This window comes from Equus caballus, chromosome 10 (genome assembly GCF_041296265.1).
Source record: "Equus caballus isolate H_3958 breed thoroughbred chromosome 10, TB-T2T, whole genome shotgun sequence".
Classification (NCBI taxonomy): Eukaryota; Metazoa; Chordata; class Mammalia; order Perissodactyla; family Equidae; genus Equus; species Equus caballus.
The window spans coordinates 72,300,043-72,315,522 of NC_091693.1; the positions used below are offsets into that span (position 1 = coordinate 72,300,043).

General features: G+C 42.6%; 1 protein-coding gene across 6 annotated transcripts in view; it reads left to right on the forward strand.

Moving 5' to 3' along the window:
• The first annotated feature begins 1,457 nt into the window (after positions 1-1,457).
• The window catches only part of DSE (dermatan sulfate epimerase), a 72,148-nt gene continuing 58,125 nt past the window's right edge, over positions 1,458-15,480 (forward strand). For 2 of the 6 annotated variants that reach the window (XM_023650964.2, XM_005596894.4), the window contains exon 1: positions 2,640-2,845. The gene's annotated coding sequence lies outside the window, so the exon portion shown is untranslated. Of the gene's footprint in view, positions 1,941-2,302; positions 2,372-2,639; positions 2,846-15,480 lie in introns of those variants that run through there. The other 4 variants (XM_001502677.7, XM_070223675.1, XM_070223672.1 and 1 more) reach the window with 4 other exon arrangements.

Sequence of the window (15,480 nt, forward strand, 5' to 3'; positions counted from 1 at the left end):
TGTTTGGGAGCAGTTGTGAAAAAGACTTTACTGCTTCCGAGTTTCAATAGATTCTAACACAGGAGTCAGTAGGGTAGTATTGCTGCCATAATAGCTCCCAGGATTTACTTGGGAAATACAGTAATTAGAACAAAGCCAGTGAACATCTTTTTACTCTGTGTTATTTGGATGAAACCTTGAATTCAATTACTGGGATCAGATTTTGAGAGGGATGATGGCAAAGTAAACCACCTTCCAAGGACTTTCAGAAAGGATGAGGAAAAGCTGATGGAATAGGTAGGTATCCAGCAAACTGAAGCACTCTTCTGTGGAATCAAGGCTAGATGCATACTGGAAGACTCCAGAGGTCAGAACTGCAGATCTTTCTTCTTTTTTTTTGCTGAGGAAGATTAGCCCTGAGCTAGCATCTGTTGCCAGTCTTCCTTTTTCTTTTTTTTTTGCTTGAGGAAGATTAGCCCTGAGCTGCTAACATCTGTGCCAAACTTCCTCTATTTTATCTGTGGGTCACTGCCACAGCATGGTTGATGAATGGTGTAGGTCTGAGCACCTGGGATATGAACCTGCAAACCCAGGCCGCATAAGCAGAGTGTGCCAAAATTAACCACTGGGCCAAGGGGCCAGCCCCTAGAACTGCAGATCTTTGAGGCTTACTGTATGGGGGCCCTTAGCAAGAGGTGGATGTTATCCAGAAGCAGATTTCTGGGTTGGTTGAAGCCAAAACTGAGGGTGAAGGGAAGCAAATGACAATGGGTACTGTCTCTTTTGAAGAGCTTTCAGTCCTGGTTGCACATTATGATCCCCCAGGAAGAAACTGTAAAATGCTGATGCTTAGACTCTAGCCCAGAGATTCTGATTTATTGATCCTGTGTGGGGCCCCTATTAAAAAAGTATTTTTTCAAAGTTCCCCTGCTGATGTAATGTTCTAGGTTGGAGAATCACTGAGCTAGATGACTACTTGTTGGGGGGTAAAATAAACCAAACCAGGTGCTCTTTCTAAAGTCTCTTCCAAATTTGAGAAGATAAATGGAAATTAATACTTACGGGTTACATACTACAGGAAGGCACTTTTACAAGTAATCCTCTCTAGTAATCGAATTAATACATGTAAATCCCTCAGCACAGTGTCTGGCATGCAGTAACTCTCAAATATTAGCTATTTTTATTGTATCCTCTATAACTGTTCAATGGAGGTATTGCATTTCTACATTATAGATGGGGAAACTGAGGCTCTAAAGCTAGTTTTCCAAGGCCCCTAGCAGTAAATTGCAAAATAAGGATTTAAAGCAGATTAAAGGGAGTTCTAAACTCTAGAGCCCCCGCCCCTCTCCTCCACAGGCCACCTCTAAAACATCTGGAATTCTACGCAATCAGTGGTTTACCTGAGTGAGCATTAAAAAAATCTAACAAAACCACTTCCTCTTGACTTGTGAGAATCTTCTCTTCAAATGCAATATCTCAAAAAGAGAAGCAAAAAAGTAGACATCCACATTTTTTTCTAACGTTGTCTGATGGAAACTCCTCTGCAGGTCTTGAGAACCTCTGAGGACAAGGGGAAACGGATGGAGGGGGCCCTTTAGAACTCAGACAGCACTTTGAAGGAAATGGAGAAATGCCCTGCTCTCAGGTAAAACATCTCCACTTCCAAGGAGTGGGTAAACATCTGTCACTGCTGTACCAGCGAGCTTTGGTAGATTAATTACACGCTAACACGGAGGGTGGCCAAGTTAGCCCTCAGATGATGGCCCTGGTCACATCCGACACCTCCCTGGAGCCAGGTTGGACCCGGCTGTGTGCAGTGGCTGCTTTAAGAGAATGGCGGGAAATTTTCCAAGGCGGCTGTGACTACTAAGGTTGCAGATTCTCCACCTGAAGAGCTCAAACGGATGAGGGTTCTCTTCCCTCCCCGTCTCCAGCCCATCCACACAGACCTAGGAGATAAGGTAAATGAAATTTCTTCTTGTAAACTGCATACATCAAATGCTCTGCTCCCGACTCTTTCCCTTTGATGATTAAAATCCATTCAGTTTTCAGGATTTGGTGCCTTTGTATTTCGTTAGTACAGCTGAGGCTAGAACTGCTTCTAAATAGGTGATTTCCTCCTTTCTCTCCGAGAAGAGAGTAAAGCCGAATGTGGGAGAAAAGGAGGAGTAACTACTTTGGAGAAGACAAGGGGAGTGGGTAACAGCCTCGCTACTAAGGTTCTCCACGTTTTCCTCGATTTCCTTTCCCGGGCTATCCCAAAGCATCAGCTCCTCCCCCTTGGCCTCTAAAAGTATCTTTCGGTTGGGGGCGATTCCAGAGTCGACCCCGAAGCGTGTGGGTCACCAGAAACTAGAGCGAGCTAGAGCTAAAGAGGCCTGGCAGGACAGGGGTGCGTGGAGTCGGGGCCCGAGGGGAGGCTAGGGCCGAACGCAGCTCCGAGCCGCGAGTCCCGGGAGAGGAGGAGGGGAGACAGCGGGGCGGGCCAGAGGTCGGGGTCCGGCAGCGGGAGAGGGTCCCCGTTTCCCCCTCCCCATCCTCGCCTCCCCGGGCTCTGGTGACGTTGCGGTTTCCTCCTCCCTCCAGCCGAGCCTCAGCGCCCGCCGCGTCCCGCCCTCCTCCGGTTGCCCACACCCCACCCGCCCGCGCCGGCCCGGCTCGCAGTAGCGCCGCCCGAGGCTGCAGCGCGCGTCCCGCGGCGCGGCGCCCACCGGCACCCATGGCGCGGGGGGCGCGCGGAGGGCTCGGCTCCGAGGGCGCCGGGGGCCCGGGCGCCCTGCAGTGAGGGGGGCCGGGAAGGGGCTCCAGAGCCTGGGCCGAGGCTGGGGAGGCAACGCCCGAGAGGACGAAGGCGCGGCGGGGAGCGGTAAGCGGCGGGGCGCGCGGTGGGCGCCGCTCTGGGCCCCACGCGGCGCAACTTTCTTCCGGAGACTCGGCCGGGTCGCCGGCCCGGCGCGGGCGGGAGGCGGAGAGCCACGTCCCCGCCGGGTGCCGCGCCCGGGCCGGCTCGGCTGGGCTCCTGGAGGGCGCAAGGCGTGCAGCGGGACCGTGGGGGCCAGCTTTTCGTCCCTGCGCAGCCCCGGAGCGCCCAGCGAGGAGCCCGGCGCAGCGCGGGGACCCGGAGGGAGCTTTCGGGGCGTCAGGTCTGGCCGCGATTTCCCGGACAGCCCGGGGGGCTCCGGCTTCCCTCTGCCCAGCTGGGTGGTACGGCCTCACCCCCTCCTTTCCCTGCGTGTCCCCGCTGATTGCGGGGGGTGGGGGTCGTGGGTGCCGATCCCGGCGCTGGCAGCCAGCCTCTGCGGCTGCGGAAGCCCGGGAAGCACATCCCGAGCGAGCCTCCCCCAGCGCCGGATTCCAGCGCCGCCTGGCTCGGCCGACGCTCGGAGAAAGTGTTGGTAAACCTCACAGCGAGGCAGCCCCTGGGGGGGTGGGGGGCGCCTGACTCACAGGCTGGGAAGCTCTGTCAGCAATGCCACATGGATGGGCTCAAGATCTGTCGCGGCTGGAATCTGGGCTAAGTTTGTGACCCGAGAACTTTCTCATTTTCATCGCTCATTTAAGGCAGCAGCCCCCACTTAGGCCGGCAGGCACTAAAGATTAAAGCTAAATCCATTACGTAAAAGCAGGAGATGAACCTCATTTACCTGCAATTCCTTAGATCAGGAAATGACACTTTTAGTTCCTAGGGATCTTCTTGTAATAAAGTTCTTCAAAAATTTTTTTCGTTAGTCATGATTTAGAAAGTTATGCTTTATTTAATGCTACATTAAATTTGAAAGTGGGCATTCTCACTTAGAAATAGTTTCAAAACAGTTTTCAATATTTTATATTTCACATTATAGAATGTAATCTTTCAGGCATTTTCTTTTCTTCAGTTTTTTAAAATTTCACAATAAGTGATAACCTCTATGAAATGAAATATGATAAGCAGTATTTTGTAGAATATTCAGACAGTACTGCTAAAATGAGACCCCTAAAATGTTTGTAATGTGCATAGAAGAAATAAAAATACAGGATTATCTATGTGAGTATTTTTCTATCATGTACTACTTTTTGTTTTAAGGTCACCATACAGATATGTTCTTTTATGAAATGTGTAGGTAAGAAGTGTTCTAGTAAAAACAGAGGAGAGCGAAGACGGAATCTGATGTCACCATCATCTAGTGCCCCCTCTGTGTGGGTTCAGCAAAAGGAGAAAGACAGTGCTGGTTACTTCGGAGAGATGTAGATGTGTGAGAAACTGCCCTGGCTCCTTGGAGCTGCTGAGATTGAAAGGGAGAAAGCACAAATAAGCAGCACCTGAGGGTTTGAGTTTGGGAAGCGTCCTATGTCGTTGATTGAGATATGCTGTTAGTGTCAGTTTCATCAAGTTCTTGGATAAAAGAACGTGGACAAAGAAGGAAATCTGAACAGAAGATGGTATAGGCCTTTGCCACCGAGGGGATTGCCACCTTTCTGATCCTGCTGGGCAGAGGCTGTTGTAAATTCCTCCCTCTGAGGTTAGGAGCCTGGTTGCGGGAAGACACCTTGTCAGAGGTCAGCTAGGTTGGCCACGTGTGGTCAGGACCATCATTTGTGTGTGCATCTCCTTCAGTATTTATAGAATTAGTCCACAAATTAGCTAATACAGGGTTTCAGTGAGATTTGTGGCCTTGCCAGTCCAATGTCCTACAGCCCTGCTTTGAGAGGACTGGTGGTTATCTTCACAGATGTTGCCCTGCCTTTCCCAAGGCCTCGTTATAAAGATTTTTTAATCTCTGAAAAAGTGTTTTAAAATCATGGATGAAAATGCACTCTGCAATTAAACAATAAAGTATTTGTTTACACGTTTTAAAATGTTATTTGTGATAGATCAGTTTGGTGTTTATTTCCACTGCCTTGGATCACACTGTGTTGTGTGAAAGAAAATTCCATATTATGATTTCAACAAATGATTGGAGAGGAGTAAAGGAAGATAAAATATTTAAATTTGGGTTTTAATAGGTCAGTAATCTTTGTTTTCAAAAGGGGTAAAGAAACTAGTAATAAAAGACTAGCATTTTGTAGGTGTAGCATATATTGAATAGTGCTTAATGATTAGCATTTTTGAGTTTTAAATGCAGTAAATATTCTTATCCTTTTTCACCCTCCCATGCCCAATAAAAAGGGAAATATTGTTGCTATCCTGGGATGTGCTTGTGGCAGGTGTTTGAGGAGATCCAGGAACTATGTAGAGGGAACTTCATCATCATAGTGGATATTGTTATTCCATTTTCTGAGAGGGTCTGGATCCTTATTCTGAAGGAGTGGATCAGGCAGCTGATGAGATTTGATGAAGAGCAGGCTTCTGAAAGAATGTGTCTAAGCAGAGGACAGGACAGACCTTATTGCCTTAGAGTTTTCTCATCTTGGAAAAACATTACCTTCTCTTATAGTGATTTACAGGATAAAACTCTTTGGGGGTTCAGCAAATTGCCAGCAGATGCCTGGATGACACAATAAAATCCTCTAAACCCAGAGTCAGTGCCCAACGTGGGAAATAGGCAAGTGTATAAACCCAGAGTACTGAAAAGAGAAATTACTTTCCCATGGAATTCATATGGTGAATTCGTGGCAGAATGGAAAGTAAATATCAAAACGCCAGATTCTTGAGTCACTGATCCATGCTTCCATTTGGTGATAGCAATATGTAGAAGTGGATGAATTTCATAAAGTCTTGCCAAGTCTAAGGCCCAATTCTAATAGGAAATTCCCTTTTAAAAATTAAACTTTGCATGAAGTGGATACTATTTTTAATTGAAATAATTGTTTGTTAAAGAAAATCTTTTTATATATGTTAGTAAATAAATATAGGCCCACATTCTGATCCATCTAGACTTAGTGCTTCACAACTTCTAGCTATGTATAGAAGAGTGGCTTGGTTAGCTGATGGTGGAAAAGTGTTGCAGGAAAGAATCAAGCTAGAAAGACAAATGGGAAATACTGTGGATGGATGAAGGGGGCTCATTAGGATTAATAAGATCTTGCTTACAAATTTATATGTGTTTAGACAATTGAAGGAAAGGAAAAGTCCCTGAGAGATCATTCAGCTACATGAATACTTGCATTTTAAAATTGCCTGGTACTTTTAAAATTTTTTTCAAGTAATTCTATTTTCATATTGTAGCCTAGTGGAAATGGAGCGTGATATAGGGCAGGTGTCTTATGCTCATTTTAGGGCTGTGGAAATGGAACTACTGTGAAGGTAAGAGACATCATTTTACAAGTAAGTAGGGCCTACCTTAAATATGAGGTTAACCTAAATTACACATTTAATTCTACTTTTCTCCTGCATGGCTCCAAATTCATGTTTATTAAAGACTCTTACATTTCGTTTTCCTACAGATCTAGTGTATTATCCCTTTTACTACTCACAACTGTCTGTGAACTGTCAGCTCCCTGGCACACTTATGTGCTTCCCAGCCTTCTGGAAACTGGCCTCTTATAGACCCCCTTGTCCCAGCTCCCTCCTCGTCCACTCTGCTGTATCTCTTCCTGGCCCTGGAAGGATTCCACTGTGGGGCCTCTTCTAATGCTGGCAGAGTCCTGGGCTCGTCACTCAGTTTTCATTAGCTGGCTTCAGGTCTTTGGGTGCTGCAGCTTACTTCTGCCTATGTAGGCAAGCTCCAGCCTGTTGAGGGTGTGGATTCCAGATTCTCTTTCAGATGCCCAGAAGAGTAGGAACCTGTAGGAGGCAGAGTGTTCAGAGACCCTGTTGGAAGTCACAAAGAAAAAAAGGGAACGATTTTAATTTGGAAAGGGAAGAAAAGATTGTTGAGCCATCTGTTTATTTCTTGAATGGAGTAGTTTGTTCAGTCCTTAATTCCGAATAATACTGTGAATTTTAATGTGCATTAAGATTACCCCTGTATTTCCTTCTATTTATTTCAACTTCCTTGGAATATTCCATAAACTTGATCTTGGTAAGTGTGGCGTCAAAGTTTAGTAAACAATTCCTGAAAGAACAGAATTTGCCTCTTGGGTAATATGTAGAAGCTATAACATATTGATAGTAAGCATGATTTGTTTTGGCATTTTATATTTGGGCATAGTTATGACCATCTGGTAAGTGTAGTCCTGTTTTTAAAAATGTAACAAAAGACATATATGCAGTTAACTCTCAGTTATGTGTAACATATCCATTGTAGGTTATTTGTGTCCATTTGGTTTGTCCTAGACAGAGTCAGAGAGAATTTGCAACCAAGTATAAGTGTCTGCATGCTAAAAATTTTTGGGGGTATCATTTATGGAATAAGCAATGCCTCTCTTCTCCCCAGTTAATGTGAAAAATAGCAGGATAAACATAGTAAAATTCCCTGTCTGAGTTTAAATTAGTGTACATGCTCTTTTAGTAGAAATGGAATAGGTCCATAGTCAGTTAAAGAGCTGTCATTTAAATCTTTCCATTTGAAATATTTGTTGCATACACAGATGCCATCAAGTTGTAAATTTGCATTTGTTGATTAAATCAAGGCTTTTGCATTTTTCTCATGTGTAGCAAACTGAGCTACTAAGCAATAGGCATTTAATGCTTGCGGATGTTACACCACAACAAAGTTGAATCAGCGTTTCATAACTCTTAAGAGGAATTTGTAGAGGAAATGGGCTTACCAAGCTTGTGGGTCTATAATGGTTTTATTGACGAAGTACACACGCAATATACTGGCTTTACTGTTGGAGTCTAATGGCTATTGCAAGAAAAATGAGAATATTTGTTAGCAATTCCTGAAGTGGGAGGTAACAACATTAGGTTGGTTGTATAAATTTTGGTGTAAAATACAGTAATCTGCAGGTTATGCTGTGAATCTAGTAGAGATTACTCATTTAAGGAAATAACAGTACGAATTGACACTTTCACTTCAAGCAGTCTTTTTAGATTGAAGTATTGAAAGGGTTATTGCATTTCTAAAGTTAGCTTACATCCAGAAAGTTGCGTCAGTGACAAGAAACTCAAGAACTGCTTGATCAAAATCACCAAGTAGTTTAAAAATGTTTCATGCCGAGATGCACTCACCATGCTGACGTACAGCGTAGTGTAGGAGTGAAGACCAAGATGGCCTGGCTGCAAGACAACACCACTTACCTTCTTTCCAGTTCTGACTGTAAACTTTTCTTCTTGAAACTGCACTATTTTTGTTATTTGAATGTGTCTGAGGACAGACTATAAGCAATGGATTTCTAGAATTCCACAAATACTGGTAAAGAAGTTTTCTTGGAGCCTTTGCAGTTTAATGATATCATTCTAGGAGGTAGGAATGGGGCCAGGCTCACCAGCCCCGTGGAGAGTCAGCATGGGACAGCTGGATTTTGGAATCACCTGCAGTGTTTACACTTCTCCCATGGGGGGAGTGGGCCTGGCAGGAAGGAAAAAGTAGCCTGAAAGGGAATGTTGAACAGCTGTTTTCCATCTTCCCTGAAGAAAAAGAAGAGGAAATGGACTTAGAGCAAGCATCAAGGGGGATTTATACTAAATACGGGGAAGTTTCTCTGAATGTTTTAACCTTTAGAATGGATTTCTGAAGGAGGCCTTTGAGTTCTTCTCTGTTTAGAAAGGTTTAAGTGAGGATGTCTTGAAGGGATGTTAGCATTTGACTTCTGGGGTTTGAATTTTATGACTTCTGCTCCTCTGTATTTGAAAGTCTTAGAAATTAAAAATGATTTAATTATATGGATATAGAAGAAATGACCAGTTTTAGTGTTTGTAACACAAGTTGCCTTTACAGCTTCTACTTAGCATTTTAATATATTAGAACAATGTATTTGCTAACTGGTTAAATATTGATCATATATAGGATTCCTCCAGACTTTCATTCAGGTACACATTGCAGTGTCTGAAAACTCCTCTCCTCTATGCTTAATCTGTTTTCTCCCCAAACAAGTCACTTTTCTCCACTTTTTTTTTTATTCTAGAAAATCTTAAAGAAAAAGTCTTGGCACCGGACGATCATGTTCCATTGGACTTTGAATAATATCTTTTACATTTCTCTGCTCCATTTTTTATAGTAGAACTAGACTGGCAACAGTGGTCACATGAACATATGGGGCATTCATCAACCATGTGGTCAAAATATAGAGGTCGCCCATGTCAGAAAGAGTCTGGAAATTTCTCTCATATACCAAACTTCTTGTAACAGTATTTATGGCTAATAATGGTGTTTATAGAAACAGAATGTGAACTTTGTTTCATTTTTGTTTGGGAAGATAGAATCTCCAGGAGAATTGATTCTTTGGTTTCAGGCCAGTGGTTCTGTTTTTTCTCAATATTAAAATTAGGCAGTACTCATGATATAATTATCTTAAAAGCAGGTTTATTTTGATGCAGCAAAAGACGTTGGAAACTTCACTTTCAGCCAATAGTATTGGGTCAGTGGGCTTAGAGAATGCCAAGAAGTGGAGCCCAACAAAGTAAATGACTTAGGCAATTGGAATTAAGTGTTTCAACATAGTTTTAAATTTTTGGTTTAGCTTAGTTTTACAGCCCACAGTTTTAAAGCAATTTTGAAATGCTTTTCACAATTACCTTTCTCAAAGGAAACTCTAATTCTTGGAAGCACTGAAAAACCTGCAGTTATCTTAGGTAAGAGTGTCTTTGGCTGGCCCCTTTAGTTGTGAGGTTAATTTCTTCTTTTCTTCCTCTATCTTTACCATAAGTTTTCTACAAGTTAGAGCCCATTGGTTCTAATGAAAACCCAGGAGAAGAAGAGAGCAAAATGGGAATCAATCTGTTGCTTTTATGCAATACTTCAATTTATCCTTTCTTAAACACTAGTGTGAAACTTTAAGATACACCGTTTTGTTCTAAGGAAACCAATATTGTTCAGATCAGATTTATCCTGTTGACTGTGTGTTATGTTAGGATTCTAAGATTTTCACCATTAAAACTTTTAGACTTACTGTGACTTGTGTAGAATTCTTCCATACAAAATTCAAATTAGCAAATGGTATTTGAGTATCTGCTGTGGGAACTTTAAAAATTCAATTTCAGCTTTACTTGTTAAATTTCATCTTAGAAGTTTTAGGTTAAGTTGGACCACTTCCAATATCTCTTTCTTGGGGAAGAAATGTGTGGCAGTATTTATGCTACTAAATTGCCATAAAATGATAAATCTTGTGCCTAAAGAAGTTGAATTGAGCTAGCAGTGGTAGGGTGGTTATATAACAGATCCTTCTTTGTGTGCTTACACCTTTTTTTCTTGTTGGTGAAGCCATTGCAGTTTGGTTCAGTGATTGCAAGTTTTAGGAAAGATAAATCTGTGTTACTTGGGAATGAAAGCTTTGATGTGTAACTTTTTCCAGTGTACTTTTGAACCTGGAGAGTCAGATGAAAGAACGTTATACTTCAGCAATACAAATACTGAAAGGATTTAGTCATTCAGCAAGTATTTGCCAGGTACTTCTGTGTTTGAGGGGATGTCTGAGTGGAGGCGAAGAGGGGAGGCATGCAAAATAAATATGACATGGTTTCTACCTCTGGGGAGCCATGAAATCTGGTTGGAGGAGGATAACTGAGTATGGAACTTTATGAGAACAATTAAGTGCTGAACAGAGACCAATGCATGTGGTGGGACTGCAGGAAGGAAGAGATCTGTGAGGGTTGCATGGGCAGAGAAAACTCAGCTAGGAGGGGAGAATGGATTGGACCTCAGAGGATATTATGCCAAAAAGGGAAGGGGAAAAAGCATTGCAAGCAAGTGGCCAGCTGAGCAAAGGCACAGGAAGAGGCACAAGCAGAGAAATAGAGCGACTGCCAGGTGGAGGAGAACTTCTTGGAAAAATCATAGGAATTCACATACCTCCTTTTATGATATTCTCTTCTTTCTTTCTTCCCTTCTTTATATATTCTTTCATATTTTTCACAAATATTTTTTGAAGCCCTATAATTGCATGTAATTGGTGATGCCTGACACTGTAGGAAAGACAAGACTAAGACCTCGTCCTCCCAGCAGCTTATACCCGAGGAGGTGAAACAAGTGTCAAAAAGTCAGATAACATGTACCTTCAAGTAACTCATGTGTTAATTAGCACTAAATGCCAATTAGTACTAAATTAGTAGAGACAGTTAAAGCTGTAAACATTTCTGTTGACCCCTTTCTAAGGCCCAATTCAGATACCACTTCCTCAGTGCGTCCTTCCTTCTTCACTGCAGCCAGAAGTGTTGACTTCTGTAAATTTCAGTAGTACTTTGCCATTCTCATGCAAACTTCCTTTTATTTTGGTAAATATTTTATTTCTTCTGCCATCTTATAAGATGCTATAAGCACCTTCTTGGCTGATGTCTTCCCTGTGTTCTCAAAGAAAACTGAGCATATATGTGGCCACAGAGAGACTACTTATGGATGGAATTGCCAGGGAAGGCTTCATAAAGAGCATTGTAATTTTTGAGAAAGGTAAGAGGTTGGATGTGGAGTAGGTAGAGGGAACCCCAAGGAAGAGAGTAACCATGGGAAGGAAGGACAGAGTTGTGCTCAGGCAAGGATGAGCATGTAAATGTGAAGGGGGACTTTGTATAGGGAGGAAGTAAGTGATAAAATTGAAAAGGTAGGCCAGAGCTTAGATCGTGAAAGCTCTTGGATGTGGAAAGTTATCCATTTATGTGGGAAATAGAGCTCTTGAGTAAGAAAGTGATATGATGATGGTGATTTCTTTATTTTGAGGAATTTATGATCTATAAAGATATTTATTTCATGGATAGTATTAGTTAGACTGCTAGGTTTGTATCTTGGCTCCTTCACTTTCTATGTGACTTTGGGTAATGTGCTTAATCCTTCTATGACTCAGTTTCCTCAGTTGTGAAAAGGATATGAGATTAGTATCTATATTATGAAGCTGTGGTAAAGATTAAATGAGTCAGTCCATGTAAAGTACTTAGCATAGTTCCTGGCATTTGATAAGCACTATATTTATTGTTTACAGCAGCCTCTGGTGTATATATAATAAGAACCAATCCCTACTTTAGAAATGAGAAAATAGTAGAAGGAGGACTGTGTATTAGTTTGCTAGGGCTGCTGTAACAAAGTGCCTTAAACTGGGTGGGTTAAACAACAGAAATTTATTATCCCACAGTTCTGAAGGCGAAGTCCAACATCAAGGTGTCAGCAGGGTTGATTTCTTCTAAGGCCATGAAGAAGAATCTATTCCATGCCATTCACCTAGCTTCTGATGGTTTCTGTCAATCTTTGGCATTCCTTGCCTTGTAGATAGTTCACTCTGATCTCTACCTTCATCTTCATAGGCATTCTCCCTGGGTGTGTTTGTCTGTGTCCAAATTTCCCCTTTTTATAAGGACATCAGTCATATTGGATTGGGGCCCATCCTACTGCATTCTGATCTCATTTTAATTAACTATATCTGCAATGACTCCGTTTCTAAATAAGTTCACATTCTGAGGTATTGAGGATTAGGACCTCAGTATATAAAGGTTTGCAGGACACAGTTCAACTCAAAACAGATTCCAGGTCAGACCTTTTGAGTCTACAACACTATGGCTATGGTGTGCCAAAAGGATTTTAGAAAAGAGGAGGAATCTGTAGGTTTATATGAGAAACGTTAATGAGCTGTCCTTGGCTCTTCTTTCTCCTGTTTGCTTGGACCTGCACCATTCTCTGAAAAGCCACAGCGATGGCCATGTCACGGAGGGCCTTGGGATATTGGTGTGCTCCCTGTCTCCTGAAAGGCTCTTTGGCCTTTTTTCCTTCTTTCCTTCATGGCACTCTGGGTGACTTCTTGCTACTTGGGATTGGAGATAAAGATACGAAGATAGGTTTAGGACATTATACCTTCACTGAATAATTTCAGTCTTCTCTGTAAATTTGGATGATATATCACTCTTCCTATGTATAAGTAATAAAGGAAGGATTCAATGCTTTTGGAAAGAAAGAAAAATCTAAAGTGTCAATAGTAAGGATTTTACTGGGGAGTCAGTTGGAGACGAGTAAGTGGGCAGATGTGCAGCTGTGAGGTAAGATAGAAGTTGATGTCTCCCAGGTTTATAGTAGGGATTGAGGTAGATGGACAAATATGATTGAGGTTCCTAAATCACAGAGGAAGTTGGAAATATCCCCAAAGCAATAGAAATTACCTGCGAAGATTAAAAAGAGTACATAGACATATGTGATGAAAATTCCAGGAGAATCACTCCTAGAGAGCCACTGAGAGAATGGAAGTGGCCACGGAATTGAAGAGCTGGCTCCATCTTGCTTGTGGGTTGGGGAGAATGTGAGGTTCGGCCTCCAGGGAGAACACAAGAAGAGCTAAGGTGTCACTAAAGGAGTCAAAGTTCCTTCATGAAATCTTTAATCTTAAGCGACATCTGGTCTCTCTGCCCTACCCCATTTAACTCAGGAATCACCTGACAGGTGTTCATTGAGTCTCCACATCCATTTAGAACAAAATATGGGAAGAAAGTTTAAAAATAAGGTTACTACAAAAGGAGTTTTCTCCAGCATGGATGAAGCAGCATTCCATCAGTTTTGACCAAAAGAAGTAGCTAGAGGGAATCTGGCTGTGAGCAGAGATGGGGTGAAATGGGTAGGGTAGATGTGAGAGGTGTATGCCTAGATGGAAAGAGGCAAAGACTGGGGCCAACACTCCCAGAGTAGGACTGACATATAGACATGGATTCACCAAGACAAGGATATAGACACTAATTAAACACTTAGGACCTTGAACAGATACACAAACATGCAATATCTGGCCATGTTTCAGGCCCTGAATTGGAGTGTTTCTTGCAGGAACATGTTCTTTGTCCTGTGGATCTGTGGCCATCAATTCAGAAATTCTTCTCTTATTTCTGCACAGCATGCATAGTCCCCAGCAGTCTAGTAAAACTTTTCCTCAAAAATTGTTTCCCGACCAGTAACACTTTATAGATGGATCTGTAAAAACCCACCATAATAAGTTTTTTTAGCACAAAATAACAGGAATGGTATAGATATAAAAGAAAATAATAAATTCATTAGAAAGCATCCTTATTCTTTTGAATTCTCTAGATAAAAGAAATCCTAGCAGCATAGAAAGATTTTTTTAAAATTTGCGAATAATAATGCCTTTATAATCCTTAACCAAACCATTAAATAATAATAGTAATCCTTGGGAATGTGGATAACAGTGGGGACATGAAGGGAATCACTATACATTTCAAAAAAGAGCAACCTCAATAAAAAATCTTAGCATTGAAACAATCATCCAGCAGAAAGGGAGGCTGGGCTGGTCTGGGCATGAGTAGACGAGAAGAGTGGCGAGACATCTAATCCCATGCAAAATGGGCTGAAGGGTGTGAGGTGGCGTTTAGGGAAAGCCCTTGAGAAAATCTGTGAAAACTAACCGTGGAATGTTGGGAAACAACAACGGATGTTCAGAGAGTGGACTGCGGTCGGAGGCAGACCAGGCACGTCAACAAGGGAGGCTTGGGGTAGAGCAGCCAGCCAGCACCCTGGGGCAGACACAGGGAGAGCTTTGTGTCTACGGGGGATGGGAGGACGCTGGGTATGGCGGCATCTCTCAGTAACAGTCAACTCTAATAATCATCCTGGGCAGCCTTGAAAGTTTCAAGCATTGTAGCACACTTTACTCCAGATGGTTTATCTTGGTACACAGAGACTTTTCTTGCTTTTATGTAGTTAAATTTATATTGCTATATAATTAGATGTATAGTTATCTCTGAGTTTTTGAAGATTTACATCTTGACAATTAGTTAAATTAATCTATTCAATAAATATTCTCTGAGTGTTTATTCAGTGCTGGGCACTCTTCTGGGTCTTGGGGAGATAGCAGAAAGCAAGGTGCCCTCATGGAGCTTATGTTCTAGAGTGGGGAGCCAGGCACATGAAAGATAAGTAAATTACGTAGTAGATTAGAAAGTTGTAAGTGCCATGAAGAAAAATAAAACCTAGAAGGGAGTTAAGGAATGGTGGTGGTTGTGTGTGGTAAGGATGTAGTTTAAATAAGACACATGGACACGGCCAGCCTCACTGAGACTGACATTTGAGCAAACACTTAAAGAGGATGAGGGGGCAAGCCATGTGGATGTCTAGGGGGAAGGATGCTAGGCAGAAAGAGCAAGGATCCAGGCTCTGAGGAGTGAGCACACCCTGTGTGTACAGGAATAGTAAGGAGGCCACCCGGCTCGAATGGAGAAAAGAGTCAGGCGAGTTGTAGGACATGAAGGCGGAGGTAACATGACCAGGCCCTGTAGTGCCTTTGGAGCTATTGTCGGCACTTTGGTTTTTACTCTGAATGAGATGAGAAGCCATTGGAGGGTTTTAAACAGAGTGGTGATATAATTTGATTTATGATTGAACAGGATGGCTTAGCTCCTCTGTTGAGAATGACCATCAGAGGTAAGGGTGAAGATAGGGAGACTAGGTGAAAGGCTATTGCAGTAATTCAGGCAAGACGTGGTGTGGCTTAGGCCGTTGGGGTGGTGGTGAAAGTGGCTGGATTCTGGATGGATTTTGAGGATGGAACCAACAGAGTTTGCTGATG